The sequence below is a fragment of the Cornus florida genome, unplaced genomic scaffold, assembly GCF_030987335.1.
Source record: "Cornus florida cultivar Cherokee Brave unplaced genomic scaffold, ASM3098733v1 CherokeeBrave_3.0.0_Hap2_Chr09, whole genome shotgun sequence".
Classification (NCBI taxonomy): domain Eukaryota; kingdom Viridiplantae; phylum Streptophyta; class Magnoliopsida; order Cornales; family Cornaceae; genus Cornus; species Cornus florida.
This window is the reverse complement of record NW_026775579.1, coordinates 11,018,122-11,038,211: the sequence shown is the minus strand read 5'-3', so window position 1 is coordinate 11,038,211 and position 20,090 is coordinate 11,018,122.

Sequence of the window (20,090 nt, the reverse complement as noted above, 5' to 3'; positions counted from 1 at the left end):
TATTCAATCTTTGATCGTTAAAACACTCTTCGGAACGTCAAGGGAACTCGAAAAAGTTTCTCTCAAAACTCTCATTTTCATTCAAAGATTCAATCTTTAGTTATAAAAACACCCTTCGCGACTTCATAGGTAACTCGAACAAGTGAAACTCAAAACTCTCATTTTCTTACAAAGATTCAATCTTGATACACTAAAAAGTTCTCGTGACATAATAGATACTTTGATTGAGGTAATTTCATTCAACGATTCAATCTTTACTCATTAAAACACTCTTCGTGACGTCAAACTGATCTCGAATAAGTTTAACTCAAATCTCTCATTTTCTTTCAAAGATTCAACCCTTATACATTAAAATGGTCTAGTGAAATAATAGGAACCTTGATAGAGGTATTTTTAATCAAAGATTCAATCTTTGATCATTAAAACACTTTTCGGGACGTCAAAGGGAACTCAAATTAGTTCAACTGAAAACTCTCATTTTCTTTCAAAGATTCAATTTTTATACGTTAATAAGGTCTACAGACATATAGGTGCCTTTATTGAGGTCTTTTTATACGAAGATTCGATCTTTAATCACTAAAACACTCTTCGCAACTCCATACGTCACTCAAATAAGTAAAACTCAAAACTATCATTTTCTCTCAAAGATTCAATCTTTATACGTTAAAAAGGTCTAGTGACATAATAGGTACCTAGATTCAGGTAATTTCATTCAAAGATTTAAACCTTACTCATGAAAACACTCTCCGTGACATCAAAAGAATCTCGAATAAGTTTAACTCAAAACTCTTATTTTCTATCAAAGATTTTATCTTTATACATTAAAATGGTCTAGTGACATAAAAGGTACTTTGATTGAGGTATTTTCATTCAAAGATTCAATCTTTACTTATTAAAACACTCTTTGGGTCCTCAAAGGGAACTAGAATATGTTTTACTCAAAATTCTCGTCCTCTTTCAAGATTCAATCTTTATACCTTAAAAAGGTCTAGTGACATAATCGGTACCTTGACTGAGGTGATTTGTTTCAAAGATTCAATCTTTGCTCATTAAAACACTCTTCGTGACGTCAAAGTTATCTCGAATAAGTTTAACTCAAAACTCTCATTTTCTTTCAAAGATTTAATCTATATACATTAAAATTGTCTATTGACATAGTAGGTACCTTGATTGAGGTATTTTCATTCAAAGATTCAATCTTTACTCATTAAAACACTCTTCGGGACGTTAAAGGGATCTCGAATAAGTTTGACTCAAAACTCTCATTTTCATTCAAAGATTCAATCTTTAGAAATTAAAAAGGTCTACTGACATAATAGTTACCCTTATAGAGATATTTTTATTCAAAGATTCAATCTTTAGTCATTAAAACACTCTTTGCGACTTCATAGGTAACTTGAATAAGTTAAACTCAAAACTCTCACTTTCTTTCAAAGATTCAATCTTTATACAATAAAAAGGTCTACTGACCAAATAGGTAACTTGTTTGAGCTAATTTCATTCAAAGATTAAATCTTTAGTCATTAAAATAAAAAGTTCTAGCGACAAATTAGGAACTTTGGTTGAGGTAATTTCATTGAAAGATTCAATCCTTACTCATTAAAACACTCTTCGTCACGTCAAAGAGTTCTCAAATAAGTTTAACTCAAAACTTTCATTTTTTAACAAAGATTTAATATTTATACATTAAAATGGTCTAGTGATGTAATAGGTACCTTGATTGAGATATTTTCATTTAAAGATTCATTATTTGATCATTAAAACACTCTTCGGGACTTCTTACGTAACCCGAAGAAGTTAAATTCAAAACTCTCATTTTCTTTTAAAGATTCAATCTTTATACATTAAAACGGTCTAGTGACAAAATAGGTATATTGATTGAGGTAATTTCATTAAAACATTCAATCTTTAATCGTTGAAAACTCTTCGTGACGTCAAAGGGATATCAAATAAATTTTACTCAAAACTCTAATTTTATTTAAAGGATTCGACTTTATACATTTGAAAAGGTCCAGTGACATAATAGGTACCTTGATTGAGGTGATTTCATTCAAAGATTTAATCTTTTCTCATTAAAACACTATTCGTGATGTCAAAGGGATCTCGAATAAGTTTTACTTAAAACTTTCATTTTCTTACAAAGATTCAATCTTTACACATTAAAATGGTTTAGTGAAAATAACAGGTACCTTGATTGAGGTATTTTCATTCAAATATTCAATCTTTGATCATTAAAATACTCTTCGGAACGTCAAAGGGAACTTGAATAAGTTTCTCTCAAAACTCTCATTTTCATTCAAACATTCAATCTTTAGTTATAAAAACACCCTTTGCGACTTCATAGGTAACTCGAACAAGTGAAACTCAAAACTCTCATTTTCTTACAAAGATTCAATCTTGATAAAGTTCTCCTGACATAAAAGATACTTTGATTGAGGTAATTTCATTTAATGATTCAATCTTTCCTCATTAAAACACTCTTCGTGATGTCAAAGTGATCTCGAATAAGTTTAACTCAAATCTCTCATTTTCTTTCAATGATTCAACCCTTATACACGAAAATGGTCTAGTGAAACTAATAGGAACCTTGATAGAGGTATTTTCGTTCAAAGATTTAATCTTTGATCATTAAAACACTCTTCGGGACGTCAAAGGGAACTCGAATTAGTTAAACTGAACACTCTTATTTTCTTTCAAAGATTCAATTTTCAAACGTTAATAAGGTCTGTTGACATATAGGTACCTTTATTGAGGTATTTTCATTCGAAGATTCGATCTTTAGTCACTAAAACACTCTTCGCAACTCCATACGTCACTCAAATAAGTAAAACTAAAAATTCTCATTTCCTTTCAAAGATTCAGTCTTTATACCTTAAAAAGGTCTAGTGACATAATCAGCACCTTGATTGGGGTGATTTTTTTCAAAGATTCAATCTTTGCTCATTAAAACACTCTACGTGACGTCAAAGGGATCTCGAATAAGTTTAACTCAAAACTCTCATTTTCTTTCAAAGATTTAATCTTTATACATTAAAATTGTCTATTGACATAATAGGTACCTTGATTGAAGTATTTTCATTCAAAAATTCAATCTTTACTCATTAAATACTCTCCGGGACGTTAATGGGATCTCGAATAATTTTGACTCAAAACTCTCATTTTCATTCAAAGATTGAATATTTAGAAAATTAAAAAGGTCTAATGACATAATAGGTACCTTGATTGAGGTATTTTTGTTCAAAGATTCAATCTTTTCTCATTAAAACACTCTCCGGGACGTTAAAGGGATCTCGAATAATTTTGACTCAAAACTCGCATTTTCATTCAAAGATTCAATATTTAGAAATTAAAAAGGTTTAATGACATAATACGTACCTTTATAGAGGTATTTTTTTCCAAAGATTCAATCTTTATACATTAAAATGGTCTAGTGACATAAAAAGTACCTTTGTTGAGGTAGTTTCATTCAAACATTCAATCTTTAGTCATTAAGACGGTCTTCACGACTTCATAGGTAACTCGAATAAGTTAAACTCAAAATTTTCATTTTCTTTCAAAGATTTCAACTTTATACATTAAAAAGGTCTAGTTACATAGTAGGTACCTTGATTAAGTTAAATTTTAATCAACGATTCTATCTTTACTCATTAAAACACTCTTCATGACGTCAAAGGGAACTCAAATAAGTTTAACTCGAAACTTCCATTTTCGTTGAAAGATTTAATCTTTATAAATTAAAATCATCTAGTGACATAAAAAGTACCTTTATTGAGATAATTTCATTCAAAGATTCATTCTTCACTCATTAAAACATTCTTCAAGACGTCAAAGGGATCACGAATAAGTTTAACTCAAAACTCTCGTGTTCTTTCAAAAATTTGATCTTTATACATTAAAATGGTCTAGTGGCGTAATAGGTACCTTGATTTGAGGTATTTTTATTCAAGATTCAATCGTTACTCATTAAAACCCTCTTCGCGACTTCATACGTAACCCGAATAAGTTAAACTCAAAACTCTCATTTTATTTCAAAGATTCAATCTTTATACATTAAAAAGGTCTAGCGACAAATTAGGAACCTTGGTTGAGGTAATTTCATTCAAAGATTCAATCCTTACTCATTAAAACACTCTTCGTCACGTCAAAAAGTTCTCAAATAAGTTTAACTCAAAACTCTCATTTTTTAACAAAGATTTAATCTTTATACATTAAAATGGTCTAGTGGCATAATAGGTACCTTGAATGAGGTATTTTGATTCAAAGATTCATTCTTTGATCATTAAAACACTCTTCGGGACTTCATACGTAACCCGAAAAAGTTAAACTCAAAACTCTCATTTTCTTTCAAAGATTCAATCTTTATACATTAAAACGGTCAAGTGACAAAATAGGTATCTTGATTGAGATAATTTCATTCAAACATTCAATCTTTACTCATCGAAAACTCTTCGTGACGTCAAAGGGATCTCGAATAAATTCTCAAAACTCTAATTTTATTTAAAGGATTCGACCTTTATACATTTGAAAAGGTCCAGTGACATAATAGGTACCGTGATTGAGGTAATTTCATTCAAAGATTTAATCTTTCCTCATTAAAACACTCTTCGTGATGTCAAAGGGATCTCGAATAAGTTTAACTTAAAACTCCCATTTTCTTTCAAAGATTCAATCTCTACACATTAAAATGGTTAAGTGAAAATAACAAATACCTTGATTGAGGTATTTTCATTCAAATATTCAATCTTTGATCATTAAAACACTCTTCGGAACGTTAAAGGAAACACGAATAAGTTTCTCTCAAAACTCTCATTTTCATTCAAAGATTCAATCCTTAGTTATAAAAACACCCTTTGCGACTTCATCGGTAACTCGAACAGTGAAACTCAAAACTGTCATTTTCTTACAAAGATTCAATCTTGATACACTAAAAAGTTCTCGTGACATCAAAGTGAACTCGAATAAGTTTAACTCAAATCTCTCATTTTCTTTCAATGATTCCACCCTTATACATTAAAATGGTCTAGTGAAATTAATAGGAAACTTGATAGAGGTATTTTCGTTTAAAGATTCAATCTTTGATCATTAAAACACTCTTCGGGACGTTAATGGGAACTCGAATTAGTTCAACTGAAAACTCTCATTTTCTTTCAAAGAATTAATTTTTATACGTTAATAAGGTCTACTGACATATAGGTACCTTAATTGAGGTATTTTCATTCCAAGATTCGATCTTTAGCCACTAAAACACTCTTTGCAACTCCATACGTCACTCAAATAAGTAAAACCCAAAACTATCATTTTCTTTCAAAGATTCAATCTTTATACACTAAAAAGGTCTAGTGACATAATAGGTACCTCGGTTCAGGTAATTTCATTCAAAGATTTAAACCTTACTTATTAAAACACTCTCCGTGACGTCAAAAGAATCTCAAATAAGTTTAACTCAAAACTCTTATTTTCTATCAAAGATTTTATCTTTATACATTAAAATGGTCTAGTGAGATAAAAGGAACTTTGATTGAGGTATTTTCATTCAAAGATTCAATCTTTACTTATTAAAACACTCTTTGGGTCCTCAAAGGGAACTTGAATATGTTTTACTCAAAATTCTCATTTTCTTTCAAAGATTCAATCTTTATACCTTAAAAAGGTCTAGTGACATAATCGGTACCTTGATTGAGGTGATTTTTTTGAAAGATTCAATCTTTTCTCATTAAAACACTCTTCGTGACGTCAAAGTGATCTCGAATAAGTTTAACTCAAAACTCTCATTTTCTTTCAAAGATTTAATCTTTATACATTAAAATTGTCTATTGACATAATAGGTACCCTGATTGAGGTATTTTCATTCAAAGATTCAATCTTTACTCATTAAAACACTCTCCGGGACGTTAAAGGGATCTCGAATAATTTTGGCTCAAAACTCTCATTTTCATTCAAAAATCCCATATTTAGAAATTAAAAAGGTCAAATGACATAATAGGTACCTTTATAGTGATATTTTTATTCAAAGATACAATCTTTAGTCATTAAAACACTCTTTGCGACTTCATAGGTAACTTGAATAAGTTAAACTCAAAACTCTCACTTTCTTTCAAAGATTCAATCTTTATACAATAAAAAGGTCTAGTGACCTAATAGGTAACTTGTTTGAGGTAATTTCATTCGAAGATTCAATCTTTAGTCATTAAAATACTCTTCGTGACGTCAATGAGGTATCGAATAAGTTTAACTCAAAACTCTAATTTTCTTTTAAAGATATAATTATATACGTTAAAATGGTTGATTGATATAATAGGTATCTTGATTTAGGTATTTTCATTCAAAGATTTAATCTTTACACATTAAAACACTCTTCGGGACGTCAAAGGAAACTCGAGTAAATTTAATTCAAAACTTTCATTTTCTTTCAAAGATTCAATCTTTATACATTAAAATGGTCTAGTGACATAATAAGCACCTTTGTTGAGGTATTTTCATTCAAACATTCAGTCTTTAGTCATTAAGATGGTCTTCGCGACTTCATAGGTAACTCGAATAAGTTAAACTCAAAACTTTCATTTTCTTTCAAAAATTTCATCTTTATACATTAAAAAGATCTAGTGACATAGTAGGTACCATGATTAAACTAATTTTATTCAATGATTCTATCCTTACTCATTAAAACACTCTTCAAGACGTCAAAGGGATCTCAAATAAATTTAACTCGAAACTCTCATTTTCGTTGAAAGATTTAATCTTTATAAATTAAAATCATCTAGTGACATAAAAAGTACCTTAATTTAGATAATTTCATTCAACGATTCAATCTTTACTCATTATACATTAAAATTTGATCTTTATAAATTAACCCAAAACTCTCGTGTTTTTCAAAAAATTGATCTTTATACATTAAAATGTTCTAGTGGCGTAATAGGTACCCTGATTTGAGGTATTTTTATTCAAAGATTTAATCGTTACTTATTAAAACACTCTTCGCGACTTCTTACGTAACCCGAATAAGTTAAACTCAAAACTCTCATTTTCTTTCAAAGATTCAATCTTTATACATTAAAAAGGTCTAGCGACAAATTAGGAACCTTGGTTGAGGTAATTTCAATCAAAGATTCAATCATTACTCATTAAAACACTCTTCGTCACGTCAAAGAGTTCTCAAATAAGTTTAACTCAAAACTCTCATTTTTTAACAAAGATTTAATCTTTATACATTAAAATGGTCTAGTGACATAATAGGCACCTTGATTGAAGTATTTTCATTAAAATATTCATTCTTTGATCATTAAAACACTCTTCGGGACTTCATACGTAACCCGAAAAAGTTAAACTCAAAACTCTCATTTTCTTTCAAAGATTCAATCTTTATACATTAAAACGGTCTAGTGACAAAATAGGCATCTTGATTGAGCTAATTTCATTCAAACATTCAATCTTTAATCATTGAAAACTCTTCGTGACGTCAAAGGGATCTCGAATAAATTTAATTCAAAACTCTCATTTTGTTTAAAGGATTCGTCCTTTATACATTTGAGAAGGTCCAGTGACATAATAGGTACCTTGATTGAGGTAATTTCAATCAAAGATTTAATATTTTCTCATTAAAACACTCTTCGCGATGTCAAAGGGATCTCGAATAAGTTTAACTCAAAACTCCCATTTTCTTTTAAAGATTCAATCTTTACACATTAAAATGGTTTAGAGAAATAACAAGTACCTTGATTGAGGTATTTTCATTCAAATATTCAATCTTTGATCGTTAAAACACTCTTCGGAACGTCAAGGGAACTCGAATAAGTATCTCTCAAAATTCTCATTTTCATTCAAAGATTCAATCTTTAGTTATAAAAACACCCTTTGCGACTTCATAGGTAACTCGAACAAGTGAAACTCAAACTGTCATTTTCTTACAAAGATTCAATCTTGATACACTAAAAAGTTCCCGTGACATAAAAGATACTTTGATTGAGGTAATTTTATTCAACGATTCAATCTTTTCTCATTAAAACATTCTTTGTGACATCAAAGTGATCTCGAATAAGTGTAACTCAAATCTCTCTTTTTCTTTTAATGATTCAACCCTAATACATTAAAATGTTCTAGTGAAATTAATAGGAACCTTGACAGAGGTATTTTCTTTCAAAGAATTTAATCTTTGATCATTAAAACACTCTTCGGAACGTCAAAGGGAACTCGATTTAGTACAACTGAAAACTCTTATTTTCTTTCAAAGATTCAATTTTTATACGTTAATAAGGTCTACTGACATATAGGTACCTTTATTGAGGTATTTTAATTCGATGATTCGATCTTTAGCCACTAAAACACTCTTCGCAACTCCATACGTCACTCAAATAAGTAAAACTCAAAACTATCATTTTCTTTCAAAGATTCAATCTTTATATATTAAAAAGATCGAGTGACATAATAGGTACCTCGATTCAGGTAATTTCATTCAAAGATTTAAACCTTACTCATTAAAACACTCTCTGTGACGTCAAAAGAATCTCAAATAAGTTTAACTCAAAACTCTTATTTTCTATCAAAGATTTTATCTGTATATATTACAATGGTCTAGTGACATAAAAGGTATTTTGATTGAGGTATTTTCGTTCAAAGATTCAATCTTTACTTATTAAAACACTCTTTGGGTCCTCAAAGGGAACTTGAATATGTTTTACTCAAAATTCTCATTTCCTTCCAAAGATTCTGTCTTTATACCTTAAAAAGGTCTAGTGACATAATCGGTACCTTGATTGAGGTAATATTTTTCAAAGATTCAATCTTTGCTCATTAAAACACTATTCGTGACGTCAAAGAGATCTCGAATAAGTTTAACTCGAGACTCTCATTTTCTTTCAAAGATTTAATCTTTATCCATTAAAATTGTCTATTGATATAATAGGTACCTTGATTGAGGTATTATCATTCAAAGATTCAATCTTTACTCATTAAAACACTCTCCGGGACGTTAAAGGGATCTCGAATAATTTTGACTCAAAACTCTCATTTTCATTCAAAGATTCAATATTTAAAAATTAAAAAGGTCTAATGACATAATAGGTACCTTTATAGAGGTATTTTTATTCAAAGATACAATCTTTAGTCATTAAAACACTCTTTAAGACTTCATAGGTAACTAAATTAAGTTAAACTCAAAATTCTCACTTTCTTTCAAAGATTCAATCTTTATACTATAAAAAGGTTTAGTGACCTAATAGGTAACTTGTTTGAGGTAATTTCATTCAAAGATTCAATCTTTAGTCATTAAAATACTCTTCGTGACATTAATGGGGTATCGAATAAGTTTAACTCAAAACTCTAATTTTCTTTTAAAGATAGAACTATATATACGTTAAAATGGTCAAGTGACATAATAGGTACCATCATTTAGGTATTTTCATTCAAAGATTTAGTCTTTACTTATTAAAACACTCTTCGGGACGTTAAAGGGAATTCGAATAAATTTAACTCAAAACTTTCATTTTCTTTCAAAGATTCAATCTTTATAGGTCTAGTGACATAATAAGTACCTTTGTTGAGGTATTTTCATTCAAACATTCAATCTTTAGTCATTAAGATGGTCTTCGTGACTTCATTGGTAACTCGAATAAGTTATACTCAAAACTTTCATTTAGCTAATTTTCTAAACTGATTCTATCTTTACTCATTAAAACACTCTTCATGACGTCAAAGGGAACTCAAATAAATTTAACTCGAAATTTTCATTTTCGTTGAAAGATTTAATCCTTATAAATTAAAATCATCTGGTGACATAAAAAGTATCTTGATTGAGATAATTTCATTCAATGATTCAATCTTTACTCATTAAAACACTCTTCAAGACGTCAAAGGGATCACGAATAAGTTTAACTCAAAACTCTCGTGTTCTTTCAAAAATTTGATCTTTATACATTAAAATGGTCTAGTGGCGTCATAGGTACCTTGATTTGAGGTATTTTCATTCAAAGATTCAATCGTTACACATTAAAACACTCTTCGCGACTTCATACGTAACCCGAATAACTTAAACTCAAAACAATCATTTTCTTTCAAAGATTCAATCTTTATACATTAAAAAGTTCTAGCAACAAATTAGGAACTTTGGTTGAGGTAATTTCATTGAAAGATTCAATACTTACTCATTAAAACACTCTTCGTGACGTCAAAGAGTTCTAAAATAAGTTTAACTCAAAACTCTCATTTTCTTTTAAAGATTCAATCTTTATACATTAAAACGGTCTAGTGACAAAATAGGTATATTGATTGAGGTAATTTCATTCAAACATTTAATCTTTACTCATTGAAAACTCTTCGTGACGTCAAAGGGATCTCGAATAAATTTAACTCAAAACTCTAATTTTATTTCAAGGATTCGACCTTTATACATTTGAAAAGGTCCAGTGACATAATAGGTACCTTGATTGAGGTAATTTCATTCAAAGATTTAATCTTTTCTCATTAAAACACTCTTCGTGATGTCAAAGGGATCTCGAATAAGTTTAACTCAAAACTTCCATTTTCTTACAAAGATTCAATCTTTACACATTAAAATGGTTTAGTGAAAATAACAGGTACCTTAATTGAGGTATTTTCATTCAAATATTCAATCTTAAATCATTAAAACACTCTTCGGAACGTCAAAGGGAACTCGAATAAGTTTCTCTCAAAACTCTCATTTTCATTCAAACATTCAATCTTTAGTTATAAAAACACCCTTTGTGACTTCATAGGTAACTCGAACAAATGAAACTCAAAACTCTCATTTTCATACAAAGATTCAATCTTGATACACTAAAAAGTTCTCGTGACATAAAAGATACTTTGATTGAGGTAATTTCATTCAATGATTCAAACTTTACTCATTAAAACACTCTTCGTGATGTCAAAGTGATCTCGAATAAGTTTAACTCAAATCTCTCATTTTCTTTCACTGATTCAACCCTTATACACGAAAATGGTCTAGTGAAATTAATAGGAACCTTGATAGAGGTATTTTCGTTCAAAGATTTAATCTTTGATCATTAAAACACTCTTCGGGACGTCAAAGGGAACTCGAATTAGTTAAACTGAACACTCTCATTTTCTTTCAAAGATTCAATTTTTAAACGTTAATAAGGTCTATTGACATATAGGTACCTTTATTGAGGTATTTTCATTTGAAGATTCGATCTTTAGTCACTAAAACACTCTTCACAACTCCATACGTCACTCAAATAAGTAAAACTCAAAACTATCATTTTCTTTCAAAGATTCAATCTTTATACATTAAAAAGGTCTAGTGATATAATAGGTACCTCGATTCAGGTAATTTCATTCAAAGATTTAAACCTTACTCATTAAAACACTCTCCGTGACGTCAAAAGAATCTCGAATAAGCTTAACTCAAAACTCTTATTTTCTATCAAAGATTTTATTTTTATACATTAAAATGGTCTAGTGACATAAAAGGTACTTTGATTGAGGTATTTTCATTCAAAGATTCAATCTTTACTTATTAAAACACTCTTTGGGTCCTCAAAGGGAACTTGAATATGTTTTACTCAAAATTCTCATTTTCTTTCAAAGATTCAATCTTTATACCTTAAAAAGGTCTAGTGACATAATCGGTACCTTGGTTGAGGTGATTTTTTTCAAAGATACAATCTTTGCTCATTAAAACACTCTTCGTGACGTCAAAGGGATCTCGAATAAATTTAACTCAAAACTCTCATTTTCTTTTAAAGATTTAATCTTTATACATTAAAATTATCTATTGAGATAATAGGTACCTTGATTGTGGTATTTTCATTTAAAGAATCAATCTTTACTCATTAAAACACTCTTCGGAACGTTAAAGGGATCTCGAATAAGTTTGACTCAAAATTCTCATTTTCAATCAAAGATTCAATCTTTACAAATTAAAAAGGTCTAATGACATAATAGGTACATTTATAGATATATTTTTATACAAAGATTCAATCTTTAGTCATTAAAACACTATTTGCGACTTCATAGGAAACTTGAATAAGTTAAACTCAAAACTCTCACTTTCTTTCAAAGATTCAACCTTTATACAATAAAAAGGTCTAGTGACCTAATAGGTAACTTGTTTGAGGTAATTTCATTCCAAGGTTCAATCTTTGGTCATTAAAATACTCTTTGTGACTTCAATGGGATATCGAATAAGTTTAACTCAAAATCCTAATTTTCTTTTAAAGATATAACTATACACGTTAAAGTGGTCGAGTGACATAATAGGTACCTCGATTTAGGTATTTTCAATCAAAGATTTAATCTTTACTCATTAAAACACTCTTCGGGACGTCAAAGGGAACTCGAATAAATTTAACTCAAAACTCTCATTTTCTTTCAAAGATTCAATCTTTATATAAAATGGTCTGGTGACATAATAAGCACCTTTGTTGAGGTATTTTCATTCAAATATTTAGTCTTTAGTCATTAAGACGGTCTTCGGGACTTCATAAGTAACTCGAATAAGTTAAACTCAAAACTTTCATTTTCTTTCAAAGATTCCATCTTTATACATTAAAAAGGTCTAGTGACATAGTAAGTACCTTGATTAAGCTAATTTTATTTAATGATTCTATCTTTACTCATTAAAACACTCTTCATGACGTCAAAGGGATCTCGAATAAATTTATCTCAAAACTCTCATTATGTTTAAAGGATTCATCCTTTATACATTTGAAAAGGTCTAGTGACATAATAGGTACCTTGATTGAAGTAATTTCAATCAAAGATTTAATCTTTTCTCATTAAAACACTCTTCGTGATGTCAATGGGATCTCGAATAAGTTTAACTCAAAACTTCTATTTTCTTTTAAAGATTCAATCTTTACACATTAAAATGATTTAGTGAAATAACAGGTACCTTGATTGAGGTATTTTCATTCAAATATTCAATCTTTGATACTTAAAACACTCTTCCGAACGTCAAGGGTACTCGAATAAGTTTATCTCAAAACTCTCATTTTCATTCAAAGATTCAATTTTTAGTTATAAAAACACCTTTGTGACTTCATAGGTAACTCGAACAAGTGAAACTCAAAACTCTCATCTTCTTACAAAGATTCAATCTTGATACACTAAAAAGTTCTCGTGACATAAAAGATACTTTGATTGAGGTAATTTCATTTAACGATTCAATCTTTACTCATTAAAACACTCTTCGTGACGTCAAAGTGATCTCGAATAAGTTTAACTCAAATCTCTCATTTTCTTTCAATGATTCAACCCTTATACATGAAAATGGTCTAGTGAAATTAATAGGAACCTTGATAGAGGTATTTTTGTTCAAAGATTCAATCTTTGATCATTAAAACACTCTTTAGGACGTCAAAGGGAACTCGAATTGGGTCAACTGAAAACTCTCATTTTCTTTCAAAGATTCAATTTTTATACGTTAATAAGGTCTACTGACATATAGGTACCTTTATTGAGGTATTTTTATTTAAAGATTCAATCGTTACTCATTAAAACACTCTTCGCGACTTCATACGTAACCCGAATAAGTTAAACTCAAAACTCTTATTTTCTTTCAAAGATTCAATCTTTATACATTAAAAAGTTCTAGCGACAAATTAGGAACTTTGGTTGAGGTAACTTCATTGAAAGATTCATTCCTTACACATTAAAACATTCTTCGTGACGTCAAAGAGTTCTCAAATAAGTTTAACTCAAAACTCACATTTTTTAACAAAGATTTAATCTTTGTACATTAAATGGTCTAGTGACATAATAGGTACCTTGATTGAGGTATTTTCATTCAATGATTCATTCTTTGATCATTAAAACACTCTTCGGGACTTCATACGTAACCCGAAAAAGTTAAACTCAAAACTCTCATTTTCTTTCAAAGATTCAATCTTTATACATTAGAACGGTCAAGTGACAAAATAGGTATCTTGATTGAGGTAATTTCATTCAAACATTCAATCTTTACTCATTGAAAACTCTTCGTGACGTCAAAGGGATCTCGAATAAATTTAACTCAAAATTCTAATTTTATTTAAAGGATTCGTCCTTTATACATTTGAAAAGGTCCAGTGACATAATAGGTACCTTGATTGAGGTAATTTCATTCAAAGATTTAATCTTTTCTCATTAAAACACTCTTCGTGATGTCAAAGGGATCTCGAATAAGTTTAACTTAAAACTCCCATTTTCTTTCAAAGATTCAATCTTTACACATTAAAATGGTTAAGTGAAAATAACAGGTACCTTGATTGAGGTATTTTCATTCAAATATTCAATCTTTGATCATTAAAACACTCTTCGGAACGTTAAAGGGAACTTGAATAAGTTTCTCTCAAAACTCTCATTTCCATTCAAAGATTCAATCTTTTGTTATAAAAACACCCTTTACGACTTCATCGGTAACTCGAACAAGTGAAACGCAAAACTCTCATTTTCTTACAAAGATTCAATCTTGATACACTAAAAAGTTCTCATGACATAAAAGATACTTTGATTGGGGTAATTTTATTCAACGATTCAATCTTTACTCATTAAAACACTCTTCGTGACGTCAAAGTGATCTCGAATAAGTTTAACTCAAAACTCTCATTTTCTTTCAATGATTCAACCCTTATACATTAAAATGGTCTAGTGAAATTAATAGGAACCTTGATTGAGGTATTTTCGTTTAAAGATTCAATCTTTGATCATTAAAACACTCTTCGGGACGTCAAAGGGAACTCGAATTAGTTCAACTGAAAACTTTCATTTTCTTTCAAAGATTTAATTTTTATACGTTAATAAGGTCTACTGACATATAGGTACCTTTATTGAGGTATTTTCATTCGAAGATTCGATCTTTAGCCACTAAAACACTCTTCGCAACTCCATACGTCACTCAAATAAGTAAAACCCAAAACTATCATTTTCTTTCAAAGATTCAATCTTTATACACTAAAAAGGTCTAGTGACATAATAGGTACCTCGGTTCAGGTAATTTCATTCAAAGATTTAAACCTTACTCATTAAAACACTCTCCGTGACGTCAAAAGAATCTTGAATAAGTTTAACTCAAAACTCTTATTTTCTATTAAAGATTTTATCTTTATACATTAAAATGGTCTAGTGATATAAAAGGTACTTTGATTGAGGTATTTTCATTCAAAGATTCAGTCTTTACTTATTAAAACACTCTTTGGGTCCTCAAAGGGAACTTGAATATGTTTTACTCAAAAATCTCATTTTCTTTCAAAGATTCAATCTTTATACCTTAAAAAGGTCTACTGACATAATCGGTACCTTAATTGAGGTGATTTTTTTCAAAGATTCAATCTTTGCTCATTAAAACACTCTTCGTGACGTCAAAGGGATCTCGAAGAAGTTTAACTCAAAACTCTCATTTTCTTTCAAAGATTTAATCTTTATACATTAAAATTGTCTATTGACATAATATGTACCTTGATTGAGGTATTTTCATTCAAAGATTCAATCTTTACTCATTAAAACACTCTCCGGGACATTAAAGGGATCTCGAATAATTTTGACTCAAAACTCTCATTTTCATTCAAAAATTTCATATTTAGAAATTACAATGGTTAAATGACATAACAGGTACCTTTATAGAGGTATTTTTTTCAGAGATACAATATTTACTCATTAAAACACTCATTGCGTCTTCATAGGTAACTTGAATAAGTTAAACTCAAAACTCTCAATTTCTTTCAAAGATTCAATCTTTATACAATAAAAAGGTCTAGTGACTTAATAGGTAACTTGTTTGAGGTAATTTTATTCAAAGATTCAATCTTTAGTCATTCAAATACTCTTCGTGACGTCAATGAGGTATCGAATAAGTTTAACTCAAAACTCTAGTTTTCTTTTAAAGATATAACTATATACGTTAAAATGGTCGATTGATATAATAGGTACCTTGATTTAAGTATTTTCATTCAAATATTTAATCTTTACTCATTAAAACACTCTTCGGGACGTCAAAGGGAACTTAAATAAATTTCACTCAAAACTTTCATTTTCTTTCAAAGATTCAATCTTTATACATTAAAATGGTCTAGTGACATAATAAGCACCTTTGTTGAGGTATTTTCATTCAAACATTCAATCTTTAGTCATTAAGATGGTCTTCGCGACTTGATTGGTAACTCGAATAAGTTAAACTCAAAACTTTCATTTTCTTTCAAAGATTCCATCTTTATACATTAAAAAGGTCTAGTGACATAGTAGGTACCTTGAATAAGCTAATTTTATTCAATGATTCTATCTTTACTCATTAAAACACTCTTCATGACGTCAAAGGGATCTCAAATAAATTTAACTCGAAACTCTCATTTTCGTTGAAAGATTTAATTTTTATATATTAAAATCATCTAGTGACATAAAAAGTACCTTGATTGAGATAATTTCATTCAAAATTCAACCTTTACTCATTAAAACACTGTTCAAGACGTCAAAGGGATCACAAATAAGTTTAACTCAAAACTCTCGTGTTCTTTCAAAAATTTGATCTTTATATATTAAAATGGTCTAGTGGTGTAATAGGTAGCTTAATTTGAGGTATTTTCATTTAAAGATTAAATCGTTACTCATTAAAACACTCTTCGCGACTTCATACGTAACCCGAATAAGTTAAACTCAAAACTCTCATTTTCTTTCAAAGATTCAATTTTTATATATTAAAAAGGTCTAGCGACAAATTAGGCACCTTGATTGAGGTAATTTCGTTCAAATATTCAATCCCTACTCATTAAAACACTCCTCGTCACGTCAAAGAGTTCTCAAATAAGTTTAACTCAAAATTCGTATTTTTTAACAAAGATTTAATCTTTATACATTAAAATGATCTAGTGACATAATAGGTACATTGATTAAGATATTTTCATTCGAAGATTCATTCTTTGATCCTTAAAACACTCTTCGGGACTTCATACGTATACCTAGATTTTGTTTAAAAGATTCGACCTTTATACATTTGTTTAAAAATTCGACCTTTATGCATTTGAAAAGGTCCAGTGGCATAATAGGTACCTAGATTGAGGTAATTTCCTTCAAAGATTCAATCTTTTCTCATTAAAACACTTTTCGTGATGTGAAAAGGATCTCAAATAAGTTTATCTCAAAACCCCCATTTTCTTTCAAAGATTCAATCTTTACACATTAAAATGGTTTAGTGAAATAACAGGTACTCTGATTAAGGTATTTTCATTCAAATATTCAATCTTTGATCATTAAAACGCTTTTCGGACCGTCGAAGGGAACTCGAATAAGTTTCTCTCAAAACTCACATTTTCTTTCAAAGATTCAATCTTTAGTTATAAAAACACCCTTTGTGATTTCATAGGTAACTCAAACAAGTGAAACTCAAAACTCTCATTTTCTTACAAAGATTCAATCTTGATACACCAAAAAGTTCTCGTGACATAAAAGATATTTTGATTGAGGTAATTTCATTCAACGATTCAATCTTTACTTATTAAAACACTCTTCGTGACATCAAAGTGATCTCGAATAAGTTTAACTCAAATCTCTCATTTTCTTTCAATGATTCAACCTTTATACACGAAAATGGTCTAGTGAAATTAATAGGAACCTTGATAGAGGTATTTTCGTTCAAAGATTCAATCTTTGATCTTTAAAACAGTCTTCGGGACGTCGAAGGGAACTCGAATTAGTTCAACTGAAAACTCTCATTTTCTTTCAAAGATTCAATTTTTATACGTTAATAAGGTCTACTGACATATATGTACCTTTATTGAGGTATTTTCATTCGAAGATTCGATCTTTAGTCACTAAAACACTCTTCGCAACTCCATACGTCACTCAAATAAGTAAAACTCAAAACTATCATTTTCTTTCAAAGATTCAATCTTTATACATTAAAAAGGTCTAGTGACATAATAGGTACTTCGATTCAGGTAATTTCATTCAAAGATTTAAACCTTACTCATTAAAACACTCTCCGTGACGTCAAAAGAATCTCGAATAAGTTTAACTCAAAACTCTTATTTTCTATCACAGATTTTATCTTTATCCATTAAAATGGTCTAATGACATAAAAGGTACATTGATTGAGGTATTTTCATTCAAAGATTCAATCATTACTTATTAAAACACTCTTTGGGTCCTTAAGGGGAACTTGAATATGTTTTACTCAAAATTCTCATTTTCTTTCAAAGATTCATTCTTTATATCTTAAAAAGGTCTAGTGACATAATCGGTACCTTGATTGAGGTGTTTTTTTTTTAAGATTCAATCTTTGCTCATTGAAACACACTTCGTGACGTCAAAGGGATCTCGAATAAGTTTAACTCAAAACTCTCATTTTCTTTCAAAGATTTAATCTTTATACATTAAAATTGTCTATTGACATAATAGGTATCTTGATTGAGGTATTTTCATTCAAAAATTTAATCTTTACTCATTAAAACACTCTCCGGGACGTTAAAGGGATCTCGAATAATTTTGACTCAAAACTCTCATTTTCCTTCATAGATTCAATATTTAGAAATTAAAAAGGTCTAATGACATAATAGGTACATTTATAGAGGTATTTTTATTCAAAGATTCAATCTTTAGTTATTAAAACACTCTTTGCGACTTCATAGGTAACTTGAATAAGTTGAACTCAAAACTCTCACTCTTTTTCAAAGATTCAACCTTTATACAATAAAAAGGTCTGGTGACCTAATAGGTAACTTGTTTGAGGTAATTTCTTTCAAAGATTTAATCTTTAATCACTAAAATACTCTTCGTGACGTCAACGAGATATCGAATAAGTTTAACCCAAAACTCTAATTTTCTTTTAAAGATATAATTATATACGTTAAAATGGTCGAGTGACATAATAGGTACCTTGATTTAGGTATTTTCATTCAAAGATTTAATCTTTACTCATTGAAACACTCTTCGGGACGTCAAAGGGAATTCGAATAAATTTAACTGAAAACTCTCATTTTCTCTCAAAGATTCAATCTTTATACATTAAAATGGTCTAGTGACATAATAAGCACCTTTGTTGAGGTATTTTCATTCAAACATTCAGTCTTTAGTCATTAAGACGGTCTTCGCGATTGCATTGGTAACTTGAATAAGTTAAACTCAAAACTTTCATTTTCTTTCAAAGATTCCATCTTTATACATTAAAAAGGTCTAATGACATAGTAGGCAACTTGATTAAGCTAATTTTATTGAATGATTCTTTCTTTACTCATTAAAACAATCTTCATGACGTCATAGGGATCTCAAATAAATTTAACTCGAAACTCTCATTTTCGTTGAAAGATTTAATCTTTATAAATTAAAATCATCTAGTGACAAAAAAAGTACCTTGATTGAGATAATTTCATTCAAAGATTTAATCTTTACTCATTAAAACACTGTTCGAGACGTCAAAGGGATCACGAATAAGTTTAACTCAAAACTCTCGTGTTTTTTAAAAAATTCCATCTTTTCACATTAAAAAGGTCTAGTGACATAGTAGGTTCCTTGATTAAGCTAATTTTATTCAATGATTCTATCTTTATTCATTAAAACACTCTTCATGACGTCAAAGGGATTTCAAATAAATTTAACTCGAAACTTTTATTTTCGTTGAAAGATTTAATCTTTATAAACTAAATCATCTAGTGACATAAAAAGTACTTTGATTGAGATAATTTCATTCAAAGATTCAATCTCTACTCATTAAAATACTCTTCGAGACGTTAAAGGGATTACGAATAAGTTTAACTCAAAACTCTCGTGTTCTTTCAAAATTTTGATCTTTATACATTAAAATGGTCTATTGGCGTAATAGGTGCCTTGATTTGAGGTATTTTCATTCAAAGATTCAATCGTTACTCATTAAAACACTCTTCGCGACTTCATACGTAACCTGAATAAGTTAAACTCAAAACTCTCATTTTCTTTCAAAGATTCAATCTTTATACGCTAAAAAGGTCTAGCACAAATTAGGAACCTTTGTTGATGTAATTTCATTCAAAGATTCAATCCTTACTCATTAAAACACTCTTCGTCATGTCAAAGAGTTCTCAAATAAGTTTAACTCAAAACTCTCATTTTTTAACAAAGATTTAATCTTTATACATTAAAATGGTCTAGTGACATAATAGGTACCTTGATTG